This window comes from Hemitrygon akajei, chromosome 4, assembly GCF_048418815.1.
Source record: "Hemitrygon akajei chromosome 4, sHemAka1.3, whole genome shotgun sequence".
Taxonomy (NCBI): Eukaryota; Metazoa; Chordata; class Chondrichthyes; order Myliobatiformes; family Dasyatidae; genus Hemitrygon; species Hemitrygon akajei.
Window position 1 is genome coordinate 147,686,813 of NC_133127.1, and position 20,479 is coordinate 147,707,291.

At 40.1% G+C, this 20,479-nt stretch overlaps 1 long non-coding RNA gene across 1 annotated transcript in view; it reads left to right on the plus strand.

Annotated features, from left to right (window-relative positions):
* Positions 1–20,479, plus strand: part of LOC140725959 (uncharacterized) — a 43,966-nt gene that overhangs the window by 1,925 nt on the left and 21,562 nt on the right. Inside the window, exons 2-3 of the long non-coding RNA XR_012098546.1 lie at positions 11,900–12,023; positions 15,516–15,728. This is a non-coding gene — a long non-coding RNA (uncharacterized lncRNA). The remainder of the gene's footprint in view (positions 1–11,899; positions 12,024–15,515; positions 15,729–20,479) is intronic.

Below are 20,479 nucleotides of genomic sequence, written 5' to 3' on the forward strand. Positions count from 1 at the left end.
CCGGAAGATTAGTCAAGCATGATTTTCCCTTCATAAATCCATGCTGACTCAGACTGATCCTTCTACTGCTATCCAAATGTGTCATAATTTCCTCTTTTATAATTGACTCCAGCATCTTTCCCACCACTGACGTCAGGCTAACTGGTCTATAGTTCCCTGTTTTCTCTCTCCCTCCTTTCTTGAAAAGTGGGACAACATTAACCACCCTCCAATCAGCAGGAACTGTTCTTGAATCTATAGAACATTGGAAAATGATTACCAATGCGTCCACGATTTCTAGAGCCACCTCTTTAAGTACCCTGGGATGCAGACCATCAGGTCCTGGGGACTTATCAGCCTTCAGACTCAACAGTCTATCCAACACCGTTTCTTGCCTAATATAAATTTCCTTCAGTTCATCCTTTACCATAGTTCCTTTGGCCACTATTACATCTGGGAGATTGTTTGTGTCTTCCCTAGTGAAGACAGATCCAAAGTACCTGTTCAACTCATCTGCCATTTCCTTGTTCCCCATAATAAATTCACCCGTTTCTGTCTTCAATGGCCCAATTTTGGTCTTAACTATTTTTTTGCTATTCACATACCTAAAGAAGCTTTTACTATCCTCCTTTATATTCTTGGCTAGTTTACCTCATTTTTTCTTGGCGTATTGCCTTTTTTGTTATCTTCTGTTGCTCTTTAAAAGCTTCCCAGTCCTCCGGTTTCCTGCTCATCTTTGCTATGTTATACTTCTCTTTTATTTTTATACTGCCGTTTACTTCCCTCGTCAGCCACGGCCGCCCCTTACTCCCCTTAGGATCTTTCTTCCTCTTTGGAATGAACCGATCCGGCACCTTCTGCATTATTCCCAGAAATACCTGCCATTTTTGTTCCACTGTCTTCCCTGCCAGGGTATTGTTCCATTGAACTTTGGCCAGTTCCTCCCTCATAGCTCCATAGTTCCCTTTGTTCAACTGTAATACTGACACATCTGATTTTCCCTTCTCCTTCTCAAATTGTAGGTTAAAACATATCATATTATGGTCACTACCTCCTAATGGTTCCTTTACCTCGAGGTCCCTGATCAAATCCGGTTCATTGCACAACACTAAATCTAGAATTGCCTTCTCCCTGGTAGACTCTAGTACAAGCTGTTCTAAGAATCCATCCCGGAGGCACTCCACAAACTCCCTTTCTTGGGGTCCAGTACCATTCTGTTTCTCCCAGTCTACCTGCATGTTGAAATCCCCCATGACAACTGTATCATTACCTTTGCGACATGCCAAGTTTTACTCTTCATTCAACTTACACCCTACATCCAGACTGCTGTTTGGGGGCCTGTAGATAACTCCCATTAGGGTCTTTCTACCCTTAGAATTTCTCAATTCTATCCATACTGACTCTACATCCCCTGATTCTATGTTCCCCCTCGCAAGGGACTGAATATCATTCCTCACCAACAGAGCCACCCCACCCTCTCTGCCAGTCAGTCTGTCCTTTCGATAAGATGTATATCCTTGAATATTCATTTCCCAGGCCCTGTCCGCTTGAAGCCATGTCTCTGTTATTCCCACAACATCGTACTTGCCAATTTCCAACTGAGCCTCAAGCTCATTTACTTTATTCCTTATACTTCGTGCATTCATATATAATACTTTTAATTCGGTACTCCCCTCTCCTTTCATATCAATTCCTATTTCACTTGGCCATACTGTATGATCTCTTCTTGAGCTTTCTACTCCATTGATTCTGTTGTCCTTTTTAACTTTTCTTATTTTCCCTTTCCCTTTAACTCCATCCTTGTAGTTCCAATTCATCCCCTCCCCCCCACTACTTAGTTTAAACACATCCGTGTTGCAGTGGCAAACCTGTCTGCCAGAATGCTGGTCCCCCCCGCCTATTAAGGTGCAATTCATCCCTACCCCAAAACAGACCCCAGTGGTCCAAGAATGTAAATCCTTGCTTCCTGCACCAGTTCCTCAGCCACACATTCAGATCCATTATCTCCCTGTTCCTGCCCTCTCCAGCACGAGGAACTGGAAGCAAACCAGAGATAACCACCCTGGAAGTCCTGCTTTTCAGCCTTCTTCCGAGTTCTCTGAAGTCCCGCTGCAGAATGTCCTTCCTCTTCTTCCCGGTGTCATTTGTGCCGACATGCACTACCACTTCCGGCTGTTCACCTTCACCCTTGAGGATTCCCTGCAATCGGTCCGTGATGTCCTGGATCCTAGCACCAGGGAGGCAACACACCATCCTTAAATCTCGCCTGTTGCCGCAGAAACCCCTTTCCGTACCTCTTACTATGGAGTCCCCTACTACCACGGCTCTTCCTGACGTCTGACTCCTCGGCTCTGCTTCTGCACCAATTTTCGGCTCGCAGACCTGTCCGCCTCTTAGACTGGCAGTATCTTCTGTCCTGACAGCTTCCAAGAAGGTGAACCTGTTTACGAGAGGTACATCCCCTGGGGTTTCCTGTACTTCAAGCATCCTTTCCTTTCTCATCATCGCCCCCGTTCTCTCTTCTGGTGTCCTCGGTGTAACAACCTCACTGTAGGTCCTGTCCAGAAAACCCTCGTTTTCGCGGATAAACCTGAGGTCATCCAGGTACTGTTCACTCTGCAATTCCTACATGATTCAGGCATTAAATTTAGTAGATAGATGACATGTAAGGTGATTTCATCTAGAAAGGGACTTTTGTCATTTTTAATCTGCTTGAAATAATGCATCCAATAGTGGTTAAACAAAAGTCATTTATTTTACTGCAGCAATCTTATGCACTTACTGCATTAATCAGAATATAGACATTGAAGAAAAAATCATCTGCATGTTTGAAAATTTGACACGGATATTTATCACTAATCATTAGAAGGGAACAGATGAAATATGAAAGCAAGCTAGCAAATAATATCAAAGTGGATAGTAAAAGTTTTTTCCAAGTATGTTTAAAAATAAAAGAGAAATGAGAGTGGATACAGGACCGTTAGAAAATGAGGCAAGAAAAATTACTAACAAGGAGATGGCTGGTGAACTAAATGAGTATTTTGCATCCGTCTTCACTGTGGAAGACACTAGCAGTGTGTCTAATGGGTGAAGGAAGAGAAGTGGGAGCAATACTATTACAAGGGAAAGGTGCTCAAAAAGCTGAGACCTAAAGCTACATAAGTCACCCGGACCAGGTGAACTGCTTCCTAGGGTTCTGAAGGAGGTAGCGTTAGAGATTGTGATGGCATTAGAAGTGATCTTTCAAAAATCATTGGACTCTGGCATGGTGCCAGAGGACTGGAAAATTGCAAATCTCATTCCACTCTTTAAGAAAGGAAGAAGGCAACAGAAAGGAAATTATAGACCAGTTAGTCTGACCTCAGTGGTTGGAAAGATGTTAGAGTCAATTGTTAAGGATGAGGTGATGGAGTACATGGTGACACAGGGCAAGATTGGACAAAGTCAGCATGGTTTCCTTCAGGAAAAATCCTGCCTGACAAACCTGTTGGAATTCTTTGAGATTACAAGTAGGATAGATAAAGGGGATGCAGGGGATGTTGTATATTTGGATTTTCAGAATGCCTTTAACAATGTGCCACACACGAGGCTGCATATCATGTTAAGAGCTCATGGAAAGTTACAGGAAAGTTCCTGTTTAGTAACAGGAAAGTTACTGTCATGGTTAGAGCATTGGCTGATTGGTAAGAGGCAGCGAGTGGGAAGAAAATGATCCTTTTCTGGTTGGCTGCCAGTGACTAGTGGTGTTCTGCAGGGGTCGGTGTTGGGACCACTTCTTTTTATGCTGTATATCAATGAATTAGATGATGGAATAGATGGCTTTGTTGCCAAGTTTGCATATGATATGAAGATTGGTGGAGGGGCAGGTAGTGTTGAGGAAACAAGTAGGATGCAGAAGGACATAGACAGATTAGGAGAATGGGCAAGAAGGTGGCAAATGAAATACAATGTTGGAAAATGTATGGTCATGCACTTTGGTTGTAGAAATAAATGTGCGGATAATTTTCTAAATGGGGAGAAAATCCAGGAATCTGAAATACAGAGGGACTTGGGTGGCAAGGTGTGTTAGCGTTCATTTCAAGAGGTCTTGAATATAAGAGCAGTGATGTGATGCTGTGGCTTTATAAGGCACTGGTGAGGCTTCACTTGAGTACCGTGAACAGTTTGGGCCCCTCATCTTAGATGTGCTGGCATTGGAGAGGGCCCAGAGGAGGTTCACAAGGATGATTCCAAGAATGAAGGGGTTATCATATGAGGAACGTTTGATCGCTCTGGGTCTGTACTTGCTGGAATTCAGAAGGATGAGGGGATGAGAAGGATGAAAGATTTTCATTGAAATCTTTCGAATGTTGAAAGGCCTAGACAGAGTAGATGTGGAAAGGATGTTTCCCATGGTGGGAGAGTCTAGGACAAGAGGGTACAGCCTCAGGATAGAGGGGTATCTTTCAAAATAGAGGGGCTAAATTTCTTTAGCCAAAAGGTGGTGAATTTGTGGAATTTGTTACATGCAGCTGTGGAGGCCAAGTCATTGGTGTATTTAAGGCAGAGCTTGATAGGTTCTGGATTGGACATGGCATCAGAGGTTATGGGGAGTAGGTTGGGAACTGGGGTTGAGGAGGAGAAAAAAAGGATCTATATGATTGAATGGCAGAGCAGACTCGATGGGCTATATCCTGCTCCTATGTCTTATGCTCTAAACATTTTGGAGAAGCAGGCTATTAAACTGAGTTAACAGCAAATTGGATTGTTTATGGAGATGAGACAAATAAACGATCAAAAGGTGTAATCAAACATTTGAATCAGGATCAGGTTTATTATTCCTGACACAGTGTGAAATTTGTTTTGCAGCTGCAGTTTAGAGCAAGACAAAGTTACTGCAAATTACAAAAATAAGTAGATACTTCAAAAGTTGGGTTCATGGACCATTCAGAAATCTGATGTGGAGGGGAAGAAACTGTTCCTAAAATAGTGAGTGTAGCTCTGCAGGTTTCTTCCCCCATAGGTCTTTAATGATAGATGCCACCTTCTTGAGGCATCACCTCTTGAAGATATCCTTGATGGTGAGTAGGTTTGTGCCCATGATGGAGCTAGTTGAGTCACCAACTCTCTGCAGCTTCTTGTGATCCTGCCTCTTGGAGGTTCTATACCAGGCTGAAGCAACCAGTCAGAATGCTCTCCACCATACATCTGTAAAAAGAAATGCACAACGAGAATGTGCAAGACTCTTTGACGACATGCCAAATCTCCTTCAACTCCGAATGAATTAGAGACACTGGCATTCCTTCTTCATGATTACATCTATGTGTTGGGTCTAAGATGGGCCCATGAACTTGAAGCTGTTCACCCTTTCCACCACTGACCCCTCAATGAGGATTGCTGTGTACTCTCCCAACTTCCCCTTCCTGAAGTCCAGAATCAATTCCATGGTCCTACTGATGTTGAGTGTAAAGCTGTTTTGTGACGCCACTCTACCAGCTGATCTGCTGTATCTCACTCCTGTCCACTTTGTCATCTGAGATTCTGCCAACAGCAGTGACGTCGTGGTAAATTTACAGAGGGCACTTGAACTGTGCCTCGCCACACAGTCTTGCTGTAAAGTAGAGCAGTGGGCTAAGCACGTAGCCTTTGATGTGAATTTGTTGATTGTCAGTGAGGAGGAGATCTTATTACCGATCTATAGTGACTGTGGTCTCCCGATGAGGAAGTCGAGGATCCAGCTGCAGAGGAAAAGTTTATTGAGAGTGAACTCAAATCAGTTGGATGTGTCAGCTGTAGATTAGTGGTAGCACTTTCACCAGAGGCAGAAACCTGGTGCGTGAAGGGTGTGGGAATCTAGCTAATTCTTGCTAATTCAGTAGGTTGCAAAGAAATACAGTAATTGGTATGATATTTAAAATCAATGGCCAACTGTCAAAAGAACTATGAAACTTACTGATATGCATCGACAACAATAAGTATTCACAAATGATTAAAGCTATCTTAAACATTAACATAAAATGGGGAAAAAGATGATACAAAAGATTCTGTAGATGCTGAAAATCTTGAGGAAGACACACAACGTGTGGGAGGAACTCAGCAGGTCAGGCAGCACCTATAGATGGAACTGAATAGTCGATACTGACCTCGGGTCTTGGCCCGAAATGTCAGTTGTTCATTTTGCCTGATCTGCTGAGTTCCTCCAGCATCGTGTGTGAAAACACATCCACAGACGTTTAGAATTATCTTAACACTTTTATCAGTCCCTAACAGCTATTCACCCTCCATTTACTCGAAAATTGAAAGCTTCGTGACTCTTATTATTCTCAGCTGTAACATATTTATTTCTAGAACATAGAAAATTGGCAGAATTTATAAGTGTTTCACGCTGAGCTCTCACTTGCTGCTTATTTTACCATAAAAAAATTGAAAGCAAATTGATTTGTGGAATATGATTGTAAAACAAACAACATTCCTGAAATCCGATTATAATATAAAGAATTTTATGGTATTCACTTTTATTCAGAATTGCTCTTTGGTCATACTCCTGAGTTATTTATAAATTTTAAAGAATTAGAGGCCGCATCAGCATTTTATGGTAGCTTGGCAAAAAATATGTGACATTTTTCTCAGCAGAGAATGTATAGTTTGCACAGGCATAATATACAAGTAACCTGTGAAAATCAGCTATCTTCCCCACACATTGTTACTTCTCCAAATAAACTGGAACTTATTTCTGCACTGGAGCTTAGTTTCTTCAATTTAATATTTATAAAATATTTGCATTTATCTGAGAATAAGGTTAGCTTTTTATTTGCTTTGTATTGGAATATTATACAAGAGATTATTAAAAGGGTGTTTGATCTGGTAGGAACAACTTTGCCTGTTGCATAGTAAGCTGTATTAGATTTGTCTAGCTATCTCTCTCAAGAAAGAGCTGAGTACCAAGAATGGTAATTTCAGGAACGGCTACGAAATTTAGAAAGACACAATTGTAGTGATAAGGTACAGGGAAAGAGCATAGGAATGTGGTATGGAAGTAGAGGATCAGCCACAATTATATTAAATTGCTGTAAGGATGTCTCTGGTGGCACCTTTAACTGGTTTTGCTCATATGTCTCATGGAGAAAGTATTTTGTCAGTGTTGAAAACCATTTTTCTAAGAGATATGATGTACCTTTTGGTGTGCTCAGGGAAGCTGTCTTCTACCTCTACTCTTCTCCAATACATGCTTCCCTTAGGAAACATCATTAGAGAGCTTAAACTTGATGCAGATGACAGACAATTGTATATCTGTCAAGTCTGACAATGATAACACCCTATCTTTCCTGACTTCTTGTATGGCTGCAGTAGACAAATGGATGAACAAAACTAAATCACGATAAAACTGAAATGCTTTTAGTTGCTCTCAAAACCAAAAGAACTTTTTCATAAACTTGCAAACTTGGCTCCCCTTGTAAAATCAGAACTAACAAGCCTGGGTATTATTCTTGATTCAGATTTCAGTTTTAAATCCCATGTAAAGAAAGTGACCAGAGCAACATTTCTATACTTAAATATTGTAGAAGTATTTCTGTTTCTGTCATATAATGATGCTACAATACTAATTCACACCTTTATATCGCATAGATTGGCTACTGCAACACACTTTTCATTGGCCTTCCGAAGCAATCTATTGATAAACTTCAAATCATTCATAACACCACTTCTAGACTTTTAACTAAAACCAGGATGAGGGAGCATATCACTCCCATACTAACTACTCCATATTGGCTTCCTGTCTTGATGTTAAAGTTATTTTACATGTTTTTAAAGCTCCTAATAGTCTGGGACCAGAGTACATCACAGAATTGCTTTTGTTTTATAATCTTGTTCAATCTCTCAGGTCAGGTCAAACTCTTCCATCCATCTCTCAAAGTTACACAATCTCCCTCAAAGGAAAATAGGCAGGTCATTTTATTTTAACAATACTCCTAAGCTGTGAAAATTATTACCTAAATTGAAAAGGATGCAGACTCAGTTGATACTTTTAAATACCAGCTCAAAACCTACCGTAGATTCCGGACTACAGAGCGCACCTGATTAAAAGCCGCAGGCTCTAATTTTAGAAAGAAAATCAATTTTGTACTTGTACAAGCCGCACCAGATTTTAAGCCGCAGGTGTCCCACGTTGTAATATGAGATATTTACACAGAAAGATATTACACGTGAGGATTTTTTAACTTTTAATTAAATCCGTATGGTAACATAAACAAATACATATTGCAAATGCTTTTTTTCGAACCGTGCCTGTAACACGGCTACTTTTAAATATACATACGTATCGGTAACACACAAATTACGTTGCGTATACTTTTTTACTGAACAGTGCACGAACAACATTCCAATATCTCCTAACGACTGGTAAAAAAATATATACTGTAGCCTACCAGGAAAAGTTATTGATCGCCTTTAACTTAAAAGCTGCATCATATGTTTGCAGCGGGTCTAATGCGCTTGCCCCCTCCTTTCCGTTTATCGCAAACCGGTATTTTCCCCACAAGACGCGGCGAAACCGGATGTGACGTCATAGCATCCCGGGGTGTAGTACAGAAAACAAATATACTTAAAACACTTCTAACTTTAACTAGAAAATACTAACAAATGAATTACTAAGCGAAAATATTATAAACTAAATAACTGCCATAAAGGCAGCACAATGCTTTTCTTCGAGTGTTTTCCATGTTGATGAGGGTGAGTACAAATGACTGATTTACAATAATTTAATTGTACAATTGATTTATCGTACAATTTCATTGGACCTCTGTGAACTACTCATCAATTTTATTGGTCTACTGTTACGAGGCAAAATGTTTTTGGCGGCATGAAAAAAAACCATGCATTAGCTGCACCATAGTAAAGGCCGCAGTGTACAAAGCTGTTCAAAGCGTGGGAAAAAAGTAGCGGCTTATAATCCGGAATCTACGGTATTTATTTATAACCATATATAACATATAACAATTACAGCACGGAAACCAGCCATCTCGGCCCTTCTAGTCCGTGCCGAATGCTTACTCTCACCTAGTCCCGCACTCAGCCCGTAACCCTCCATTCCTTTCCTGTCCATATACCTATCCTATTTTTTCTAACTTTGTATTATTTTGTCTTTTATTTTTGTTTGCACTTTTTTATCCCATTGTAAAGCACTTCAATCTACATCATTTGAATGAAAAGTGTTCTATAAATCAGTTGTTACTAAATGGCAGAACAGTCTTTAAGAACTAAACAGTATCCCACTCCTATTTTTCTGTTTTCTTTCATCACCCTTCTCAAAACAAACAGCTCTCTCTATTCTTGCAATTACTATTTGCTCTTCACTCTTTCCAACAGGTAGATTCCCAGCTTCATGGCAATACTACTTGTTGTGGAAATACTAACTAAGAAGGCCAGAGCGACTTTGAGTTTTGTTTCAAGAGTTTATTAACATGATATAATGGAGAGTCTGCAGCAGTCTCCACCACCACCAGAGCTCTGATTTTTTTTTTAAAGTTCTACATAGCCCATATTTATACCAGCAGGCAAACTACTTCGTGTGACACAGTCGGTGCATGATCAACCTTTTCCAAGAGGTGTCAATTATCTCTGAGTGCAAGTCTAACAGTTCTCATTGTTCCCTGTTGTCAGGACTCAGTGTTCACGCCAGATGCATCTCTCCCTCCCCCCCCCCCCCCCCCTTTAGTTCCTGGAGCCTTAATATCTTGTGTATTTGAATTTCTGATACTGTGCTTATCATTCAATGTTACCCTTGACTTGCATCAGCAGTCTAACTTCTAGCTGGCTCCTGAGTGGTCAAGTATTCCATCATATACTAGTTTTAACCATTTCTACCATATTACCCAGAACTCTAGATCTGAACCCATGGAACTGAGTTTCCATGCCACCGTATATTAACTTTCCCATTGGTTGCTGATAAATTCTTCTGTTATTGTAACCCAAGTTCCTCTTCACCTTTTCCAGCTTGCCTGTGGTTTTGATATGATTAACCACATGGTGCTCCTCCAGCATCTCGCTGTAGTCACCAACTAGGTGGGATTATATGGACCTGATTTCATGTGGACTTGTCCAGAAATTTGTCGGCTCCAATCAAACCAACCAAAATGAGCTTTCCTGATATCATGAAAGTAATGCAGGAACACTTAGAACCAAAACCATTGTTAATTGCAGAATGCTTTAGGTTGCATAAGTGAAATCAAAAGGAAGTGGAGTACATTTCACCTTGTGTGGCTGAACTGAAAAAATCGTCTAAGCATTGCCAGTTCAGTGATTGGTGTAATGATGCACTGAAAGATAATTTAGTTAATGGGATCTTACAAGAAAGCATTCAAAAACAGCTCCTCATTGAAGCATTACCTACATTTAAAATAGAAGTTTAAATTGCTGTATCAATTGAAACAGCAACCAGAGACACAGTTGAGTTGCAGTCAGAAATGAAATTGATCATGAACAAAATTGCAGTGTCTAAACAGAAACCTGCCTGGCCAGACAGATTTTGTTATCATTGTAGCAGAGGTTCGCCTACACCAGTCCAATGCAGATTTGAAAATAATACTCACAGAAAATGCAACAATGTATGACACATACAAAGAGTATGTCAGGCAAACAAAAATAAATGGACTGCACATAGAAGAGAAAAAAATCAAAAAGTCAAGTTGCAGTTTCAAAAGGGGCACTAATCTACATGGTGTTAATGAAAAATCTGATAATGATGAGAGTGACACAGGACTAGGTAGCCTTGAGACTTACAAGCAAAAACTAACAATAGACAAGCAATATGGCTTGCACCAGAAGTGAATGGTGGCTGTTTCCATCATTCCACAAAATTGGTCTGAACAGCATTTCAAAGAAACTGAACTGAAGCTTGTAGTTATCTATTGTGAGGTAAAAACAGGGGGACAACATTGTGGGGCCATGATTGGCTGAGACAGCTACAATTTGATTGGTGATCCTTCGACAGTTTGCATGCCACCTCCTCTGCAATTGAATCAAATGAAAGCAAATTAAGACAGGTACTGGATGATGCCAGAGCAGTGTTCAAGTGTGGCATAGGAAAACTTAAACATATCAATGTTAAAATAGTGTAAAATGAAAATGCCACACCCCAGTGTTACGAAGTCCACCTGGTTCCTTATACCATGCGTGATAATATAGTCAGTGAGCTAGGTCGCATGGAGGCTGAAGGGATTCTTTCCAAGGTTAAGCGTGTGGGCAATGCTTGTGGTCTCAGTAGCCAAGAAGGATAGGGCTGTCAGGATATATGATGATTTTAAGATCACCATAAATCCTGTACTGACAGTAAATCAATATCCTGTGCCCAGGATAGAGAACATCTTTGCCAAGCTTTCTGGAGGGAAAACTTCAGCAAAGTGGACTATATTGAAGGCTTACCTACAGATGGAGATGGAAGAAGAGTCCAAAGTGTTTCTCACCATAAACACTCACAAAGGGTTTTATCACAATAATAATCTTATTTTTGGAGTAACGTCTGCACCTGGTGGGAAGCTGTGGACCAGGTGTTGCATCTGTAGGTTAGCCTCAGATAAATTCACTTTGCTAAAGTGTTTCCCTCCAGAAAGTTTGGCAAAGGTATCCTTTACGCAGGGCATAGGGTATTGATTTACTGTCGGTACTGGATTGATGGCACCCAGGCACCTTGTGTTATCTGATTACATTATTGTTAGCAGTGAGAATGGAAAGAAATGCCTCCCGATTCTCGAGGCAGTGTTAAAAAGATTGGAAGATTATGGGCTCAGAGCAGGACACATCAAGCATGAATTCTTTAAACCAAGCTTCATTTACTGTAGTCCCACCATTGAGGCACAAGCATTATACAAGTGTGCTGAGAAAATTCAAGCATTTGTGGATCCACCAAAGCCAAAAAACTTGTCACATTTGTGGTCCTGTTTAGGTTTGGTCAACTACTATAACAGGTTCCTGCCAAACCTGGCTATTGTGTTCCAGCCTTTGAACTCATTACTACAGATCGGGAAGAAATGGCAATGGACAAAACAGTGTGAGGTGGCTTTCCAAAGGTAAGGGAAATGGTGATGTCAGACACTGTACTCATGCATTATGATCCACCTCGTCCAGTGAAGCTTGCCTGTGATGTCTTGCTTTACGGTACAGGTGCAGTCATGTCAAATGTTATGAGTGATGGAAATGAACATCCTATAGCCTTTGCATCACTATCCTTTACCACTACAGAGAAAAAAATTATGCACAGATTGACAGGGGCCTTAAGTCTAGTTTGGGATATAAAGTGTTTCAACCAATACTTGTATGAGAGTTTACCCTCATTACTGACCATCAACCGCTGGTGTCCTTTATATATATATTTTTTAATTGCAATACAGCACAGGACAGGCCCTTTGAACTATCCTGCCCAACAATCCTTGATTTATCCCTAGCCTAATCGATCCACAGAAGGGTGTTATACTAACAGCAGGAGCACAGATGCAGAGGTGGGCTCTATTTCTTGGAGGACATGTTTAGAAGATCGAATTCAAGAGGACAATTAATTATGGAAGTGCTGATGGATTGTCCAATTTACCTTTGGAAGAGGAAATACCTGAACAATTTACAATAGAAGGACGTTCCTTTTGATGTATTCTCCCTTGTGCAAACCAAATGTCTCCCTATTATGGCAGTGATGGTCAAAATTGTCTCAGGTCTACATGGCAACCCAAAATGGAATTTGCAACAGAAGTTCCAGAATTCCAATTCCCCTATTTTTACCAGCGCCAGGATAAACTTGCCCTTGTAAGGTGACCCCTCCCCACACCATCATGTGGATTGAGAGTTGTTTTAATCTTCCAAGCTAAAAGCCAACGTGCTGGAGAAGCTATAGTATTTGCTGGTCCTGTAAGCATGGTCATGATGAACGCAGTGGCTCGAAGCTTTGTCTGGTGGCCTGCGATAGTTCTGCAGATCGAGCAGCTTGCCATGCACTGTTCAGGATGCCAGCATGTCCAGAAGAAAGGTGTTCAGAGCAGTCAGAACAACTTCCTGCAGTCCTAGAATCAACTCCTACAACCACCATAGAGAAGGCCCCAGGACCTGAGATTATTTCACAGCCATAATTCTCACCTGCCAATCAGAGTGACGACACCTCCCCCCCACTTCTCAGGAAAGACGTTATCCCACAACAGTAAAAAATTAACAGAGGCCTTGAGTGTGGTTTGGGGTACCAACAGTGGGAGGTTTGTTGCCTTTTACAATGTGGCATGGGGGTGAGGTGGCTGGGACTCATTATGACCACATACTTTATTAATGCCACATTTCTAGTGCCTTATGAAATTTTCAGGGGCAAGCCTTCGTAAAAAAAAAAACAAAAAAAAACAAAACACAGAGCTAACTCTACTAGGCCACCTAATGGTTTTGATTTCTAGCTTGGCTCAGATGATGTGCATTTTAATGTCATCTGTTATTAATTATTTAAGCTCAAGAATTTCCCAAGGTTTCCATGTTAAGTAAGGCTCTACAGCAAAAACCTCAGTTAAAATGCCCTCAGGGAATTAAAAATGTTATTTCTTTTTAATTTTTCTCACTTTTATTTAATCCTTGGAGACTGAAGTAAAGACTGGGGCCTTTTCACAGTAAATAATTGTTAATAAAGAATCTGTGGCTTTTCCACTTGTGTTTATCTTGGAATCCTCTAAGAGAATGAGTAGATAATATAGCTGCCTGTGCTTTCCCTGTCAATCAATAAGATTATAGCTAATCTGATTTTGGCTTGAATGCTTTCCCATCTGATTTTATAACCTTTAATTCTGTTATAGTCACTAAAAACTCTGTATTTCTACACTGATTATAATTAATGACTGCAATTCACTGCTCTCTCTGCAGGGAATTCCAACATTACATAATCACTGAGAGAAAATTAACTTTCTCAATCTAGCCCTTGGAGACTAGCCCTTTGGTTTTGTATTCCCCCACTGGGGAAATACTCTCACAACATAATCCTGCCAAAACACTCTCCACTCTCAGAAGCTTCTGTTCCAGTACGACCTCCTCTTATTCTTCTCAACTCCAAAGAGAAAATATCCAATCTATTCAGTCCTCCCAAAATCCACCAGGAGACCCTTCATTGTCAAGCTGTCAATGCAAGTATGACCTTCTTTACATGAAACCAGGCTTCCAAATAGTGCTGTAGATGTGGTATCATCGAGGTCTGTACTGTTATAGCAAGATTTCACAATTATTGTTTTCGATCAGACTTTGAGTAAAGATCACAATCTTATGCAAGATCTTGACGTAGAGTAATTGATTCATAGAACACCACTGCACTTTTGCCCCATCTAGTCTGTGCCAAACTATTAATCTGTCTCGTCCCATAAACATACACCTGGATCACAGCCCTCCATACCCCTCCCATCCATGTACCTGTCCAAATATCTCTTAAAAGTTGAAATTAAACCTGCATGCACCACTACTTCTAATCTCACAAAGCTTCAGTGAGAAAAGCCTGCTTACATTTATCCTATCTATATCCCTTGTAATTTTGCATACCTCTATCAAATCTCCCCTCATTCTCCTATGCTCTGGAGAATAACATCTTAACTTATTCAACCATTCCCTATAACTCCTGACAACATCTTTGTACAAGTTCTCTTGCACTTTTTCAATCTTATTGATATTTTTTCTGAGGGTAGGTGGCTAGGTCATTGGATGGATTTAAGGTAGAAGTTGATAGGTTCTTGACTAGGCCACGAAAGATTATGGGGAGAAGGCAGGAGAATAGGGTTGAGAGGAAAATGGATCAGCCGTGATGAAATGGTGGAGCATACTCGATGGACCAAATGGCCTAATTCTGCTCCTGTCTTATGGTCCTATGGACCAAAACTGTATACCATACTTCAAAATAGGCCTCACCAATTCCTTATACAACTTTAACATAACATCCCATTTCCTGTACTCAGTACTTTGATTTAAGAAAGTCAATGTGCCAAAAAGCTCTCTTTACGATCCTCTCTACCAGTTTCACCACTTTCAAGGAATTATGGATCTGCATTCCCATTTTCCTCTGTTGTACCACACTCCTTAATATCCTACCGCTCACCTTGTAAGCCCTGTCCTCCCAAAATGCAACATCTCACACATCTCCATTAAATTCCATCTACCATTTTTTCCAGCTGGTCCAGATCCTGCTGCAAGCCTTCCTCGCTGTTCACTATGCACCCTATCTAGGTGTCATCCACAGGTTTGCTGATCCAGTTTACTTCATTATCATCCATATCATTAATGTAGATGACAGACAATGAAGGACCCAACACCAACCTGAAGTGTCCACAATTCCTTCCTTCTCACCAACGCTGTTCTACCTGCAGTTCGTTGGTTTTTTTTGTCCGAGCTTCTGGCACTCCACAATTTTTTCTGTGCCTCCAGCATCCCATCTGCCTCCCAATTTATGTGTTGAACCTGTACGTTAACTTTCAGGATTTTATTTTTTTTTTCCTTTTCAGATACCCAGTTCTGCCTGAATATCAACATTTATACAATTCAAATGCGTTTACCTTTACCTTCAGTCATAGATAGAGCATGGAGATGCATCCCTCAACTCACTGAGTCAACACTGACCATTACTGGAATTCAGAAGAATGAGGGGTGACCTCATTGAAACCAGTCGAACGTTGAAAGGTCTTGGTAGAGTGGATCTGATGAGGATCATTCCTGTGGTGGAAAAGTCTAAGACCAGAGGACACAGCCTCAAAATAGAGGGGCATCCTTTTAGAACGGAGGTAGGGAAGAATTTATTTAGCCAGAGAATGGCAAATCTGTGGAATGCTTTGCCACAGGCAGCTGTGGGGGCCAAGTTTTTCTATACTTTTAAGAAAGAAGTTGATAGATTCTCGGTTAGCTGGGGCATGAAGGTGTACAGGGAAAAGGCCGGAGACTGGGGCTGAGAGGGAAAATGAATCAGCCATGATGAAATGATGGAGCAGACTCGATGGGCCAAATGGCCTAATTCTGTTCCTATATCTTATGGTCCTATGGTCTTATTAAACTCTCATTTACACTAATCCAATATTATTCAGGGATTATTTTTATCTTGACTTATGACAAGCTGAAATATTGATAATTATTTTTAAATGGAGTATTAAAATGTCCATATGGTATTTACTTGTGTAGAACTGCTAAGTACTTACAGCATATTTTTATTTTGATCATCTGTGGTATTGCTGTGTTTCACCATTTCCTCATATTCTCTATCCAACGGAGGTGCCAACTCATCAGAAATGGGGAAAAAAGTGGAGACAAACTTAGGAATTTTTTGTCTGCATTAAGGAGTAGTTTAATAGATAAACTTTGCAAAGAATTTCATTTTTTGTATGCATTAAGAGTAGTTTGGTAGACAGGCATTTAGTATCTGTTACTATCAAACGGCAATTTCTTGCCTGTTATTAAATCTCTGATTCAGGGAGGAGGTGGAAGTGTCTTTGCATTCAACACAATCACTGACAGTGACCTAAGTGAACAAATCATCACCTGAGTGGCTCCAACTCCCACACTGAGTCTCGTTGTTAGACATTACCTTCACCCACGTAGAACAGTTAGTTATAGTGAATCTGTGAAATTAAGTCAGTAACGTGGTTCCAGCATTTTTCTTAAAATCTGAGTCAGAGCTATTTGTAATAAATATTAACTATAAGCCATAGATGGTTCTGTGTCAGAGAACATAGAATGCAGAAGAGTACAAGCCCTTTGGCTCACGATGTTGTGCCAACCTTTCAATCTACTCCAAGATCATCCTGACCCTTCCCTCCACAACACCGTTTTTCTTTCATCCCTGTGCCTATCCTAAATGTCCCTAATTATCTGCCTCTACCACCACCCCCGGCAATGTGTTCTATGCACTGGGGGGGAAAAAAAACTACCTCTGACATCCGCCCTGTACTTTTCTCCAATCACCTTAAAATTATGCCTCCTCGTATTAGTCGTTGCTGTCCTGTGGGTAAAAGGTGCTGGTTGTCCATTCAATTAATGTTTCTTATTATTCTTGTACAGCCACCCCTCATCCTCCTTTGCCCCAAAGGGAAAGGCTCTTTCCTCATAAGACGTACTAGGTTGTAGGGTTGTTCGCTGAGCCTGGAGGTTAGGTTGCAAGCGTTTCGTCACCAGTCAAAGTGACGTCATCAGTGCTCAGTAGAGTGTCATTTCTGCCGAGTGCTCACATTTATATTGGTCTGAATCGTGTATCAGAGCAACGATTTGGACCAATATAAACACAAGCACTGGGCAGAAACAACACTCAATTGCACACTGATGATATCACCTCGACTGGTGATGAATGGTTTGCATCCTAACCTCCAGACTTGGCACACAACCCTACAATCAAGCAGCCAGCATGAGCCACTGATCCTCTTTTATTTCATATGACATTCTCTCTAATCCAGGCAGCATCCTGGTAAATCACGTTAGCATCTGCTGTAAAGCTTCCACATATTTCTATAATAAGGCGGCCAGAACTGAACACAGTACTCCAAGTGTGTTCCAATCAGAGTTTTAGAAAGCTGCAACATTACCTCACAAATACAAATTTTTAACGTATAGTGTATGGATATCATTGTGGGGGGGGGGGGGGGGGGGAATGCTGATGTCTAGTATGGTTTAGTACCTCCCTACTGCTCAGGCAACAATACTTACCCCAGAGGAAACTCTTGAGTCTCTGATATTTATAATTTGTGGCCTTTTAAATGATGGAGCATTGACAGGAACAAATGTCATGTAAAGTTCTGCGCATCTACGTAGACAGTCCTACTGCCTGCTCACTTTTTGTTGTAATAAATACAGCACAACCTTCACATGCACAGCTATTTAAAAATAGCAAGTTACAATTTTAATTTTTTAACCTGTATCTCGCTAAAAGAGTTCAGACTTCCCGTGCGTGTCAGCTTTTGTATCTGCAGTGTAGTCTAGAAATTGCAGCTGTTACTCAATTTTTGAGGTGCTTCTACACTCCTCTGGAAAATGTTGAATGGCCACTTTCATTCCAGAGATGACCAGCAGTGTTGATTGGTGATAGGATAGCATAGTCCATTACTGCTGATTTGCTCCAAAAAACATATTTGATTTAGATAGTCAACTATTGGTCAATTTTGCATAATTGCAATATAGTGCAGGATATTTTCTAAATACCAGTCACTGTTTTAACTGTTTGTGCCTGTTTAAAACATTTATGTCACTTACTGCCTCCTGTTTGCAGTAGTCAAGTAGGCACATTAATAATTACAATTCCCTACAATACGAGAGCGGGCCGTGTCAATGCCTGAGTCATAGAATAGTGGAGCATAGAAGGAGCCAATAAGTTTGCTTTTTTAATAGCAACCCTGTAAGTTTGTAAAATAGTTACCCAGTTTCATTTTTGAAGGCTACTTTAATCTGTAGCCATTGCCCTGTCAGGAAGTGTTTTCCAATTTCTAACTATCTGGGGCAGAACCGTTTATATAAACTCAGAGCAACAGAGCCTTTTGTACTCTAAATTTCTAATTATAAAGTCAAGGATTCTATGTCTTAACAAACTGTCACTTTAAAAATTTGTACACACCTTCAGTTTTAACCCCTTTAAAATCGCACCATTTAGTATGCATAGTATTTCCCTACTTGTCATATCTAAATACTTCATATTTTCCTGCATTGAAAATACTCTTCCAAGAGTCTACCCATTCCAACAGCTATTCTGTGTACTCCTGCACACCATTATTAACCCTCTTGTAGGATGGTGTTATCTGTACATTTCAAATTCATACCACATCCAAGACATTTCTGTGTAAATCACAAATAATGGAGGTCCTGGTACTGAATACAGGTAAACTATATTCTAAAAAACCCCCTGCTCTTATTCTAAAAACCCCCCTGCTCTGCTTTCTATTTCTTTGCCAGTTCTGAATCTGTATTGCTGCTGATCCATTTATTGCATCTGCTACAGTTTTGCTGATAAACCTAATTTGGGCCAGTTAAACAAACTTTAAGCATCAATTATCAAATTGTTATTGGCCCTTGTCCACATTCTGTATCATCAAAAACAATTCTATTAGCAAATACAAATTGTCATGCTCAAGATTTTCTGTTACCATCCAAGTTTTTTTTCCCAATGGATATTAAATTTCTCCACCAATATTATTTCTGAAAATTTCCCCACTACATCCATGACTGCATTTGCCACATTCATTCCCTTTCCTATTCTGGAAAGGTTGCAACATTTTAAAGTCATTTTGACTTTTTTTAATAACCTCTGTATATAAGAGTTGAATTATTATTTCCATAATGTCTGCCCCTCTATTCCTGGGCAATCCAACATGCAACCTGTTTAAACTATATAACATACCCACTTAAGGACTGGCAACCTACCTCACCTCCTCTACTTTTTTGCTGTTTCAAGATTTCAATAACTTCCTCATTAATAACTCTTCTGAACTCATGTTCCTTGGTAATGTTAGATTAGGGTTCAATTTGTTATTTTCCTTGTAGTATAACTTTCTTTATGCTTGTCTATACATTTGTATAATCACTTGTTTGTAAATGTTCAGTGGATTTTCAGTAACTGGTATAGCTGGTTCTGTATCTTTTATAGTTTTTACTGCCTGTAGCCTGTGTCACCCGCCATAAATCAAACTGTCTCAGAAGCTGTTCTTACTAAAGGAGTTGTCTTACCTGTCTAGTTTGAGCTAGTTTTTTAGTGTAAGATGACCACTTTCTTTGTTGTCTTTCTTTCGTCCTTATTTATGGTTGTGAGTTTGTTATGAACACCTAATAAAACCGCCATAATCACCTTATTCTTGACTTCAGAAGAAAATTCTAGAAAATATCATCTCCAGATCCAACAGTACTCAATTACTACTTGAGTAATACCTTGTGCTTCATGTCTTTGTGGTCTTCCAGGTCAATGATCTGCCATCAGAGGTGGAAAAGTTAGAGTTGAAGTAAGTGTTGAGATGCAGTGAAACGGAGGACACAAAAGTGTAACATGGTGCTATGCAGGAGAAATTAAATGACAAAACAGCTAATGGTGTACTGGTAAAGGAGTTGCTATTGGGATAAATAACAAAATTTTAAAAAATGTGATAGTAGTGAAGAATAAAAATAAATTGAATTAACACCAATATATCTTGATCCGTAATAGTACAGAGATCTACAATTTGACATCTGGCAACCATTTCTTTTCTATGGGGCACTTAAGCAGATAACTAATGATAGTGGTAATTGCTAACAAAGAAGAAAGCATTAGAAGTTAATGATTCATGAATACATTATCTGAAGGGGTAAGACTTACCAGGTATTTCTACTTCACCTGGGCACCTTAAATCGTTCAGAGCATATTAAAAATGACTTTTTCCCGATCACTACGTTCTATTAATTTCCAAGAAATGATGAAAGTTCTTAGCTTGAAATACTGTTTTTTCCTCTCCCCCTCTCCCCAGATGATGTCTGACCCACTGAGAATTTCCAGCATCTCCTGATTGTATTTCAGATTTCCAGTATTGAAAGCATT